Source organism: Gossypium arboreum, chromosome 1 (genome assembly GCF_025698485.1).
Source record: "Gossypium arboreum isolate Shixiya-1 chromosome 1, ASM2569848v2, whole genome shotgun sequence".
NCBI classification, from domain to species: Eukaryota; Viridiplantae; Streptophyta; class Magnoliopsida; order Malvales; family Malvaceae; genus Gossypium; species Gossypium arboreum.
In genome coordinates, this window is record NC_069070.1 from 85,686,331 (window position 1) to 85,701,211 (window position 14,881).

Below are 14,881 nucleotides of genomic sequence, written 5' to 3' on the forward strand. Positions count from 1 at the left end.
TGGCTGCAATGATAACTTAATATTTATGTTTATTATAAAATAAAATAAACATTAGTTCTAAAATTATAAAGCCAAACAGAAACAACAAAGCGATAAGACTCATACTCAAGGTTGTATGGATGAAGGAATGCTTGAAACAGAACATGCAATAAAATTTTATTTATTAGTTCTAAAATACATATTATATAGGTAGAAGAAGAGGAATAAGAAACAAAAAAAAGGGATGCATAAGTGCTGCACGAGTGTTTGAGGAAGCTTTGGCATTTGATTGATTTGATCATCCAAACTTATTTTTTATTTCCTATAGACATTTTGTTATATTTGGCTTCTATGGTTTTAGACATTTTGTATTGGTCTTCCATTTATCCTTGAAAAAAAAACTATCTAAAAATGATTGAAAAAAAACCTTTCTTTACTGCTTGCAGAGACTTACCTAAAAATGAAAATGTATTGAACTCCATAAAAGATAATAACTTATCATGTATTTCATGAAATTTGGCTCAAACATAAACCCAAAATAAAAATTTGAAATGATATTACAATTACAGAAGCTATAATTGACTTACTTGCATATTATCTTTATAGTGTTCAAGTATCAAAATTGATATGAAGCGCAGGCAACTTCAAAGAAGATAGAGATAACCATTTCCTAACATTGAAATAGCATCCATACCAAAACCCTGACTTGTTAAGGTTTGGGCAGACATTTCCAAAAATAACAAGCACAAGAATCAAGCACATTTACAAACAAAACGTGGAACCAGATTACATTAAAGAAGATGCCATACCTTGCAAAGAGGAATGAGATCCCGAGAAAGAGACAAAGATAGGAAACTAAATAGTAGTGCGTAAAATTTCGACTGGTTTCCCTTGCAATCAAACATCAAATCAATTTCAACTTTCATTAGTAACTGTGAAATTGCAAAAATCATCCAACAAGGAAGAGAAGTCTTGAATATAATAAATGCCGAAACTCCCTCTATATATAATTTTATGCAAGTCTTGAATATAAAGCTTTTTTGGACTTGCTAACATTGAGATCAATCATAATATAATCCCTCAAAGTAGCAACATGTAATATCCCGAATTAGGGCCTAATCGGAATAGTGGTTTCGTGACCACAAATTCGAGATAGAAATAATTATTTTATGATTATTTTGAGGTCTATGATATGATTTCATGATTGTGTGAAAATTTCGTGAAGAAATTCTATGCATAAAGTGCTTAATTTGAAGTTAGGGACTAAATTGAATAAGTTGCAAAACTTGCAATCTAGAAGTTTCTAGTATGAAATTGCTTTGAAATATTAATTAGGAGGTCTTAAATAGTAATTTGATCAATTTCTAAGTTTATGGACAAAAATTGGACATGGATGGAATTTTTGGAAAGTTTAGTAAAAAGGGCATTTTGGTCATTTAGGGGTAAAATGAATTAAAATACAAAACTAAAAGCCAATTTTCTTCATCTTCTTCACCATGGACGTGTATACCAAGGGAGACTCCATGGATAGGGTTTCCAAGCTTCCAAGCTCAATTGTAAGTCCGTTTTAGCCTCGTTTTTAATGATTTTTACGTTTTTAGAGTCTCGGTAACTTGATTTAGCTTATGCTAGCATTAATTCAACCTAGGGTTCATAATTGGAAAAATACCCATAGGTGAAATTTGTGTGTTTTGGTGTTTTATGATAGAATATGAGGTTTTAAATTATGTTAGACAACTTGTGCTACTCGGTTTTAAGTGAAAACAAGTAAAATGGCTTAATCGGTAAAAATACCTAATAGTCATAAGTACATGTTAGAGTGAGAATTTGATGTTTCCATAGAAGGGAAAAATGACCAGCATGTCATAAAACATAAGAAAATAAGATGAATTTTAATTTCCGAACCTTGGGGCAAAAGTGCAAATATGCAAAAGTTTAGGGTTCAAAATGAAAATTTATAAAAATATGATTTTTGGACTCGTATGAATAGTGTGACTAATTATTAGGCTAAATGTGATATTATAGATGAAGGAAATCGAGATTCGGGCTTAAATCAAGAAAATACAAGGTTATGGACTAAAATGGTAAATTGCCGTTTCTGGATCGAGGTAAGTTCTTATGATAATAATAATGCAATGTTATGTTTGAATTATATTTCTTACTATTATTGCATATATTGTATGATTTAATATATTGGAAAAGTTGATGGAATGGCATTTATGATGTGGAAATATGACATGGAAGAATGTTACATGAAATGCAAGAAAATAATGATACATGACAAGTGATATATGTTATGTAAATTCTTAAAAGCTGATTTGATATTTGAGTTGTGTCTTATTATACTATGAATGGACAATTGGTACTATGGATAGTGAGATCGACACTTCGAGTAAGTTCGTACATAAATAATCTATCAATTCTTTTTATGTTATTATATTTTGATATCATATGAAATGTGGCTGCCTATCAAATGGTTATTTGATGTAAGTTATGAATTTAAATTGATTACGGACAATTTAGTAAAATTTTGAAAAGTGAGGAATTTCCCGGTTGAACCTTCGGAATATAAACGATACAAATGAACTATTGTGAGGTCACGTGTGTAGTACTAAGTGCGCACTACTACGTGTACCGGATAATTGGTCGCATGTGTAGTACTAAATGCAGGCTACTATGCGTACCCGAAAACTGTGATCACGTGTGTAGTACTAAGTGCAAGCTACTATGCGTACCAGATAGCTTCGGCTATAGGTGTGGAAATGGGAAAATGTGCAGGCAATTGTGTATCTGTTATTATTCCGATGAGATCAACGGGAAATCGATTAAATGAAAATACATGTGAAAGTGATTATGTGATGAACAAGTGCAAGTATATGTTTATTTGAATTTTTGAGCAATATGCTCGATATTTGAGCGAACCTCGGTAAAATGGAATGGATTAAGTGAATTGTGTAAAAGTGAACTTTAGTAGTAAAATAGTGTTGAACAGCAGCACCGTATGACTTTGAAAATTTACCAAAAATTTTTTAAGTTGAATTAAATTTCAAAAAAATTATATAATTAAAGATTAATGAGTCTATTTTCATATAAAAGAAACATGGGGAGCAAAAGAGTTATATATTATGTGATATTATAATTTTTGTGAGACAGTGTCAGAATAAATTTGAGATCCCCTGTTCTGACTTTAGAAATTCACCATAAATTGTAAAAAAATTATTAAGAGTCATACCTTATAGTCATGGATTCCTTATTGAGTCTATTTTTAAGGAAACAAATGGAATGGTCGTTGAAATTCAGTACAGGGAGAAATTTTGTTCGTAGTTCACAGGGGTCAGAGTAGTCATACCCTGAAACAGGGGAAACTTTAATGAATAAACTGTTCTAATTGGATAAACCAAAAATTTTGGAAATTTTATGAGAGAAATATATATGAATGTAGTTTCAAGGAAAATTAACGAAACTAAATTTGGAGTTTTGTAGCTTCAGATATGAATGATTTAGTAACTGTAACTCGATAACACAGCTTAACCTGAACATGTGCAATTGTACAATTATAGTGTTTTATCTTGAAAAGCGTGTAGTAATTGCTTATTATTTTCATATGAACTTACTAAGCGTAAAACTTACCCATCCTCTCCATTTCTTTAGTATTGGTAGGTCGGCTCGGGGTTGGAGATCGTCAGAGGCAAAATCACACTATCAAACTATCATTTTGGGAGAATTAATTCAAATATTAGAAATATCAAGTGAGTGGCATGTATAGGAAGTTGGTTTGTGATATGTATTTTTATTATGATTTTGACCATACGTATCAGTCTGCATTGAGTTATCGTATATGATCATGAGATGTAGTCCTTATCCATTATGGTTTATAAGTTTAATTAATCGTGCCATGTCCTATGTTTTGATGTGATAATATAGTTAGCTTTGTTTGTTATGCATGTGTTCGAAAAGTTTTGAATTAAATGAAATTTTATGACCTGATTTTTGTCTATGTGTATTGTTAAGTCTGGTAATGCCTCGTACTCTGTTCCAGCCTTAGATACGGGTAAGGGGTGTTACATTTAGTGGTATCAAAGCCATGGTTTAGTCAGTTCTCGGACTAACCTAGCATGTGTAAAAGTCCAGCTATACATGCCACTGATCTGTGATAGTGTGATGTCTCCCGATGCGTATAAGCACCGTCTTGTTTAGACAGAGGTACTCTCCAACTGAGCTGCACTGACCATATTCAATGTGATACGAAGGTGTTTGAATAAAATTACAATTATGATGAGTCTCGATTTAGAAAAGTATGAATAAAAATTTATGATATATATATATAAGTGATAACACGTGAGATGAAAGGTCATGTTGTGATAAATATCCATACTTGCTTGATGCTCATATGATGTAGTGTATTTGACTTACTTGATAAGATGAACGGGATAAATAGAAATTCGTAGTGGTATGAGTAAAAGTTCCTAATATCATGATATGAATGAAAATATCATTGCCTTGATTGAACGTTGAATGTTGATGAATGTCAATGATATTTTTTTTATGAGATAAATGATTATAATGAAATAAATTTATCTATGTTAAATTGTTTGGACTGAATTATGTGATTGTAATGATATATATATGATGATGCACGAAATGAACGTTGCGATTGTGATGCAAATATCTATGTTTGTTTAACCCTTATATGATGTCATGAGTATGATTTGTTCGAGTATATGAATGGATAAGTCAAGCTATCCAGAAAACATAGGATGCATGCATAATTATACTTGACTAAATGAGATAACTGGAAAGTGGGCATTAAACCAATATGAATGTTAGTTACTTGAAATGAATGACATGATTGAGATATGATTGCTATGATGAAAACTATATTACATGTATATGTATATGAGAGTTGAGTTAGAGGCCCTATGTGTAACACCCCGTACCCGAGTCAGTTACCGGAATCGAACACAAGGTGCACACAGACTTAACTATTTTCACAGTCCATTTAGAAATTTCCAGACAAGCTGGTTACTGCATCACTGTCGCCTTAAAAATCATATCTTGAGTTTCAGAGCTCGAAAATTTGTTTTGTAATTTTTCCCTGAAACTAGACTCATATTTCCATCTACATATTTTTTTCTAGAATTTTTGGTCGAGCCAATTGGTACAGTTTATTAGTTAAAGTCTCCCCTATCCCAGGGTTTGACTACACTGACCTTTGTGCGTTATGAATTGAATATATCCTTGTACAGGGATTTAATACTGATGCCGTTTGTTTCTATAGAAACTAGACTCAGAGATGAATCTATACATATATGGCATGACTCCTAATTATCTCTGGTTAATTTACAATGAATTTCCAAAGTTGGAACAGGGGATCCAGAAACCGTTCTGGCCCTGTTTCACGAGAACTTTAATATCTCTTAACATGTAACTCCTATGACCGTTTCGTTTCTTCCACATGAAATTAGACTCATCAAGGTTCATTTACATAATTTATTCACTATTTAATACCATTCCTACTATTTTTAGTGATTTTTCACATCCACATCACTGCTGCAGTCAGCATCTGTCTTTAAGGTAGGCTTTACCTATTTCATGATTTCCATGATTCAATTGCCCCTTTTTGCATACATAGCACAAAGTGTGATCATGATTAACCATTCCAATGGCTAATCGTTTCAAAACAATTCCATATCTCATAATGATCGACATACAAACGATTATAGTACTATACTAAAAACGATATAAGCCATTTTCGCATGGCTATCCAAGTTTACACAAAACCGAAAGGTACATGACCTTCAACAAAAGGGTAGTCCTATACATGCCATTTCAAAGTTCAACCAAAATTATACCAAAATGGAGGCTTTGATAGTGTGGATGACTTCGACTTCAATGATCCCGAATCCGATAGCTAACGAGCAAAATCTATAAAACAGAGAAACAGAGAAAACGGAGTAAGCAATTTATGCTTAGTAAGTTTGAGCAAGAAATTCCAGCACAACAAAAGCATAGCATTCATAAAGCTAACGGATAATTTCATATGCACAAATTCTCAATATCATACTCATTTCACATTCCAACCCCTATGTTCATACATAAGGGATCACCTTAGTCAAATACCGGAAACTCATTACTCGACTGAGCGAATATTATTCGAAGGGAATCAACTAATTCAAGCTCATATGAACATACCTCATTGCTGGAATTTTTTCAAGCGCATTAACTGAAATTTTACAGCAAGATCGCTTATTCTAGAATCACGTACCTTGAATTTAACGGATATAACGACTCGCTCAAATGCCTTCGGACGAAGCCCGGTTATAGCGACTTCATACGAATGCCTTCGGGACTTAACCCGGGTTTAGTAACTTGCACAATGCCTTCGGGCTTAGCCGATTTATTAACTCGCATACGAATGCCTTGGATCCTAGTCCGGATATAGTCACTTAGCACAAAGCCTTCGGGACTTAGCCGGACATCATTCAATAACCGAGAACAATTATCAATAAATTATGACACATTCGTATTTCATTTTCAATAGCAAAACTCAAACACAAGGCACTTTTTACACTTGCAATTTCGGCTCAATAGCCACACACAAAGAGCATGATTTTAATTTGCTTTAAACATGATCTAATCAATTCGAATTTAAGCTCTATTACTCAAGAACTTACCTCGGACGTGGTCGAATGATTTCGACGGCTATTCGACGACTTTTCCTTCCCTTATCGGATTTAGCTCCCTTTGCTCTTGAGCTTAATTTAACAAATAAATTGGTTTTATCATTTGAGCATCGAAGAGGAATTCAAGATACTTAGCCAATATATATACTCGAGAGGCATCAAAGTCGCATATGTACGAAATCATGAATCGAACTCAACACATTAGTTAATATTCCTCTTAGCGAATTTTCTAAGCCAAGAATAGGCATCAATATGCTTGCCTCTAACCGAATGCATGCACACCAATTTCCCTTCATGTGGCCGAATATGCATGTCCATGTTGAGGCCAATTATACACTTAATACCACACAAAAACAGCATACATTTTACTAACTAACGCATTACATATCGTAGCTCAATACACATCTCTCATTTACTTCATAACCAAACATCATCACAAGCAAATATACACTTGAAATAGTATATATGTCATACCAATACATCGTGTGCAAACATATATACATATATATATGCTAGAGCCGAATCTCAAGTTGATTGTAACTAAACATGAACAAAATTTCAATACACAAATCTTACTTTCCATGCAATGAGCATAAATCACACTTATGGATGTACCATGGCGAATACATCACAACACCATAATTTTGGTCATGATTAAACAAAGAACTTAGTATCTCATTCAAAAATGCTAAAAGAAAATCTAAGAGTCCTCAATCCCCATCACATGTATCATTATCAAGCTTGATATTTAGCATGCAATGGCATTAACACCACATTTACTTTGGCGAATTTCATTCCCATGACATAGCAAAGATTTGAACCATGGGCTACCAAGAACATCAAGCTAGCAACTAAAAACATGCATGAATCTCATGGCACAACCTCAAACATACCTTAATCTTGATGCAAGTATAGCCAACCTCTTCCTAATCCTCTTCCAAAACAAACATGAAGCAAAATTCCTTCCTTCCTCTAGTATTTTCGGTCAAGAGAGAATGAAAAGATGGATGAACAATTTTTTTCTTTTCTCTTCCACAATGCACGGCAATGGGGGTTTCACTCACACACACACATTTTTTTTTCTTTCTTTATTACCCATACTTATTTGTTTATTGTTTCTCCCTAATGCACCAACAAAACATGTTTCATGACATGTTTAGCCCATGATTCCTTGTCATGGCCGCCACTACAACTTGGGGGAATTTGACATGCAAGTCCTCCCTTTGACTACATGCACTATTAGGTCCTTATAGATTAGCCTTTCACTTTTCAAAAGTGTCACACAAGTCCTACTAACTGAATTCACATGCAATCGGCTAAATCGGAACTTGAAATTTTCACACATTCATAATTACATATCCTAGACAATAAATATTACATTCAAACATTTCGGTGACTCGGTTTAGCGGTCCCGAAATCACTTCCCGACTAGGGTCAATTTTGGGCTGTCACACTATGACTCCTTCCCCCTTACCAAAGTGGTGTTTTATAATAGAATTTCATGAGATTTGTACTGAATAAGTTTCCGGTTGAGAAACCAAAGAGTTCAGTGCTAGAATAATTATAAATATGATTAGAGATTGAAGAATGAGTTGATAAGTAAAGTAAAAGCTAAAAAAGTATCAGATTGGCATAAGGATTATTGCAGTTATGCACTGTTCCAATTAGAGAAGAAATTTATTTTGATAAATCGAATTACTAAGGTACAAGGTCGAGAAAAGTGCAAATCAAAAGTTATTCAGAACTAGTCTTCTTTAGTGAAAAGAAATATGAAATTTGTGATGGCAGAAATAGTTGGGGAAATGATATCTGAAATGTGTAATATCTTAGTGTAACAGTTACGGCTAGACAGATTTTAGTAGTTTCTTTTAAAATGTTCTATGTGTTTATCCGTTCCCAAAAATATTTCTATGGTTATTGATCTTTTGAAGAAATTATTGTTATGTGGGGATGTTTTCTAATCCTGATGTTAGACAAAAACATTGGTAGCCTGACTGGTTTATAATTTGTATTCCTCTATTCCTTCAGGCATTCCATTATATTCTGCCTGATAAAAAAATTGGTGAGAGAATATGTATGATACTATGATTCTGTTTCTTCTACTTGATGCTCCATTTGATATGTATATATATGGGAAGATACATTGTTCTTATTACATTTGATTCCAGTGAGATTAAATGATGTTTTCTACTGGATTTCTTTTCTCTGAGGAATTATCGGGATCTTCTATATTTTCCTATGAGTTTGGTTTTCAATTTTTCGGCATAGTATCGTATCTTGGGTTTCTTTATTCTGGGTTTTTCTATCTTGGATTTCTTTATTCGGTTTTCTTGTTATCTTTATTCCGTAATTTGTCAATTATGACTTATCTTCGGAGTGCATTCTTTATCTAGTGATAATCATGTCAAGTATGACTATACTTCTGATTTGATTTGGGTGATGTGGTGATTTCAGTATTGGGATTTTTCTAATTTTCGTGTAAGGTTTGACAACAGTAAAGGTATAAGTGATAAAAGTGCAAGTTTCAATCGGTATGGTGGATTACTTCTCTCAAGTAAGTCAATTATAGTTAATGTCTTCAATTGAGATATTTTGGTACTTGAACTAATGCAATTGAGACGGTTTTGATTAATGTAATGAATGAGTAGTAAAGGATGGCATGATGAATTGTTTTTTAACTAGAAGAAAGGATTATTTTCGAGGTTATATCAGAATTATTTCCGTAGCGAAAAGAGGGAAATGTGATAGTGAGTAGTAAACTAAAAGAGTACAGTGAGGATCGACTTCTGATGTTGAATTTTAGATTGGATCTGATTCATGGTATTATTATTATTATTATTCTGAGGCTTATACAAAAAGAATCGTATGAAGCTCACAGTGAAAATTTGCCTATTCATTCAGAAAGTAATGACGTGTATTGTAATTTGATTAAGATGTTATTGGATTGTGATTTACTGATGATAAAAATTTGTATGATTATTTCGGAAGAGTGCAGGTCCCTTTGATTGATGGATTTCTTGGAATTTTAGTCTCCATTAACCAAATTGAGATCTGGTTTTATGTCAAGATGACAAGGGAAACGGAGAAGGGTTGAAATTTTAAGAACAATTAAGAGATGAGTCCGTAAGCTTTCAGAATATATGAGAAATTAAAGAGATATATTGGAGGCACCGCCTGGGTGAAAGTTCTTCAGCACTGAATATGAAATTGAGGAATCTAAGTGAAGACCACTTTTCCGGTAAGATTTTCGAGGATAAAAATCCCTAAAGGGGGGAGAGTTGTAATATCCCGAATTAGGGTCTAATCAGAATAGTGGTTTCTGACCACAAATTCGAGATAAAAATAATTATTTTATGATTATTTTGAGGTCTATGATATGATTGCATGATTGTGTGAAAATTTCGTGAATAAATTCTATGCATAAAGTGCTTAATTTGAAATTAGGGACTAAATTGAATAAGTTGCAAAACATGCATTCTAGAAGTTTCTAGTATGAAATTGCTTTGAAATATTAATTAAGAGGTCTTAAATAGAAATTTGACCAATTTCTAAGTTTATGGACAAAAATTGGACATGGATGGAATTTTTGGAAAGTTTAGTAAAAAGGGCATTGTGGTCATTTAGGGGTAAAATGAATTAAAATACAAAACTAAAAGCCAATTTTGTTCATCTTCTTCATCATGGAAGTGTATACCAAGGGAGACTCCATGGCTAGGGTTTCCAAGCTTCCAAGCTCGATTGTAAGTCTGTTCTAGCCTCGTTTTTAATGATTTTTACGTTTTTGGAGTCCCTGTAACTTGATTTAGCTTATGCTAGCAATAATTCAACCTAGGGTTCATAATTGGAAAAACACCCATAGGTGAAATTTGTTTGTTTTGGTGTTTTATGATAGAATATGAGGTTTTAAATTATGTTAGACAACTTGTGCTACTCGGTTTTAAGTGAAAACGAGTAAAAAGGCTTAATCGGTAAAAATACCTAATAGTCATAAGTACATGTTAGAGTGAGAATTTGATGTTTCCATAGAAGGGAAAAATGATCAGCATGTTATAAAACATAATAAAATAGGATGAAGTTTAATTTCCGAACCTTGGGGCAAAAGTGCAAATATGCAAAAGTTTAGGGGTCAAAATGAAAATTTGTAAAAATATGATTTTTGGACCCGTATGAATAGTGTGACTAATTATTAGGCTAAATGTGATATTATAGAAGAAGGAAATCGAGATTCGGGCTTAAATTAGGAAAATACAAGGTTATGGACTAAAATGGTAAATTGCCGTTTCTGGATTGATGTAAGTTCGTATGATAAAAATAATGCAATGTTATGTTTGAATTATATTTCTTACTATTATTGCATATATTGTATGATTTAATATATTGGAAAAGTTGATGGAATGGTGTTTATGATGTGGAAATATGACATGAAAGAATGTTACATGAAATGCAAGAAAATGATGATACATGACAAATGATATATGAAATATGTGATATATGTTATGTAAATTCTTAAACGCTGATTTGATATTTGAGTTGTGTCTTATTATACTATGAATGGACAATTGGTACTATGGATAGTGAGATCGACACTTCGAGTAAGTTCGTACATAAATAATCTATTGATTCTTTTTATGTTATTATATTTTGATATCATATGAAATGTGGCTGCCTATCAAATGGTTATTTGATGTAAGTTATGAATTTAAATTGATTACAGACAATTTAGTAAAATATTGAAAAGTGAGGAATTTCCCGGTTGAACCTTCGGAATAGAAACGATACAAATGAACTATTGTGAGGTCACGTGTGTAGTACTAAGTGCAGGCTACTACGTGTACTGGATAATTGGTCGCATGTGTAGTACTAAGTGCAGGCTACTATGCGTACCCGAAAACTGTGATCACGTGTGTAGTACTAAGTGCAGGCTACTACGTGTACCAGATTATTGGTCGCATGTGTAGTACTAAGTGCAGGCTACTATGCGTACCAGATAGCTTCGGCTACAAGTGTGGAAATGGGAAATTGTGCAGGCAATTGTGTATCTGTTATTATTCCGATGAGATCAACGGGAAATCAATTAAATGAAAATACATGTGAAAGTGATTATGTGATGAACAAGTTCAAGTATATGTTTATTTGAATTTATGAGCAATATGCTCGATATTTGAGCGAACCTCGGTAAAATGGAATGGATTAAGTGAATTGTGTAAAAGTGAACTTTAGTAGTAAAACAGTGTTGAACAGCAGCACTGTATGACTTTGAAAATTTACCAAATTTTTTTTAAGTTCAATTAAATTTCAAAAAAATTATAGCATTAAAGATTAATAAGTCTATTTTCATATAAAAGAAACATGGGGAGCAAAAGAGTTATAATTTTTGTGAGACAGTGTCAGAATAAATTTGAGATCCCCTGTTCTGACTTTAGAAATTCACCATAAATTGTAAAAGAATTATTAAGAGTCATACCTTATATTCATGGATTCCTTATTGAGTCTATTTTTAAGGAAACAAATGGAATGGTCGTTGAAATTCAGTACAGGGAGAAATTTTGTTCGTAGTGCACAGGGGTCAGAGTAGTCATACCCTGAAACAGGGGAAACTTTAATGAATAAACTGTTCTAATTGGATAAACCAAAAATTTTGGAAATTTTATGAGAGAAAGTTATATGAATCTAGTTTCAAGGAAAATTAACAAAACTAATTTTGGAGTTTTGTAGCTTCAGATATGAATGATTTAGTAACTGTAACTCGATAACACAGCTTAACCTGAACATGTGTAATTGTACAATTATAGTGTTTTATCTTGAAAAGCGTGTAGTAATTGCTTAGTATTTTCATATGAACTTACTAAGCGTAAAACTTACCAATCCTCTCCATTTCTTTAGTATTGGCAGGTCGGCTCGGGGTTGGAGATCGTCGGAGGCAAAATCACACTATCAAACTATCATTTTGGGAGAATTAATTCAAATATTAGAAATATCAAGTGAGTGACATGTATAGGAAGTTGGTTTGTGATATGTATTTTTATTATGATTTTGACCATACGTGTCGATCGCATTGAGTTATCGTATATGATCATGAGATGTAGTCCTTATCCATTATGGTTTATAAGTTTAATTAATCGTGCCATGTCCTATGTTTTGATGTGATGATATAGTTTGCTTTATTTGTTGTGCATGTGTTCGAAAAGTTTTGAATTAAATGAAATTTTATAGCTCGGTTTTCGTCTATGTGTATTGTTAAGTCTGGTAATGCCTCGTACTCTATTCCAGCCTTGGATACGGGTAAGGAGTGTTACACAACAAAAGTAGCATCAAGAATATCCTCATAAAGTCTAGGATATTTAGAGATATCCAAAATTAATTTTTCAAGTCAATCGATCCAATCTCCTTAAATTAGGAAATCTAATTTGCTTGATCCGATTTAATCTAATTTGCAATAATTTGTTGCTTCAAATGACCGATCTTAAATGGGCCAACACACTTCCAAAGTATCATATAAGGTTATGGACCAAATGTTTTTGTTTCAAAAGATTATCAATTCAAAATAAAGCAAGTTATAAAACTTGAGAAGTGTCAAGTGCAGTTGTAACTGTTCTACATCACTGCTCTCATAATTGCCTCAACACATGTATTTTTATATGAAATGTTGTGACCTTCAAAACTATCTGGCTTTCTATCTAGTATTTGTGGATGTATATAAACGTTGCTATATGCTATTACAAACATTACTACTCTAGTGAAAAACGACATAGAAAATCTATTTTGATGTAGTAGCAATACAATTATAAAAGCATAATCAAGCAATTACAAATTAGTAGAATCAAATCAATCTGCACTTCCAAATTCAGTAAATAATTAAGCCAAAGAAGTTTTTAGTATTTTAGGGTTCATGAATGGCATGCATTGATGCATACCTCTAAGCCAGGGAAGCCTTGCTTCTTGGCACTAGTGATATCAGTCGACTGATCAGTTCTTGCACCAAAACCACAACCCCACATCACAAAACCCATCACCAAAACAAAATGAAAAAGCAGAATTAAAGAAGATGCCATACCTTGCAAAGAGGAATGAGATCCTGAGAAAGTGGGAAAGATAAGAAACGAAACAACAGTGTGTAAAATTTGCCTGAGAAGAGAAGATATGCGACGAACTAAGGAAAAAAGGGAAGAGATTTGAAGAACGAAAGAAGAAGAAGACTTGCCTGGATGAAGAAGGAGATGGAAAAAGTTGAAGAACAGAAGAAGAAGGCTTACCTGGATGAAGAGGAGATGGAAAATGTCTTACAGAAATGAAATCAGTAAGACATTTTCCCCAAATTAAAGGTCATTTTACCCGTGTCTAGTAAAACATTTTCCCTTTGGAAAATGTTTTCAAGCTTCCAAACATCGTAAAACCAGGAAAACATTTTCCAAAAAATGTTTTCTTCGCTTCCAAATGGACCCTAAGATTACTTTCAAAAGAAAAAAAACTCTTAAGATTTCAATACTTTATTTTTGTTTTGATTTGCTTCTTTTCATATTCATATGGGTATAGTATCACGATTTTTGGTATTTATTTTTTGATACAATGTCTAAAACTATTAATAGCCCCTCCTGAACCCTTAAATAAGATGATAATGCACTTCAGCGTTCTCAAACCCACATCCTCTTGCATTAGTAATAATGTCGATGCCAACTAAGCTAAGATTCGATCGGCTATTTTCTCTAATTAAAATACTATTATTTTCATTTACATCGTTTATTATCAAAATTAAGAATTAATTATAAAAAAATTATAAATAGAATCTGAACTAATAAAATCATTCATGCTTTAATATTTATATCTATACTAATATTTAGATTATTATATAGTTAGCGTGACTTTTAATCGCATCTCAATTTAATTTGAGAGGTATTTTATCTTTTTATTTTTATATAAAATTTAAAAAATATATACACATGGGATTCAATTTCAAAGTCAAACACCATGAATTCTGCTCTCTTAAATTTACCATATGAATTAAAACATATTTGCTATTTATATCAATTTCTTATAAATTTTTAGATAATTATTTTCAATCATATCATAGATATATCATAATTTAATATATACTATACCTGTTTAATATTTAATTAATTTTTAAACATTATATTTTTAATTAATGTAATTTGTATAAAATAATATTTCTTATTTGAATTATTAAATATATATTAATTTATCAATTAAAATATTATAAGAGA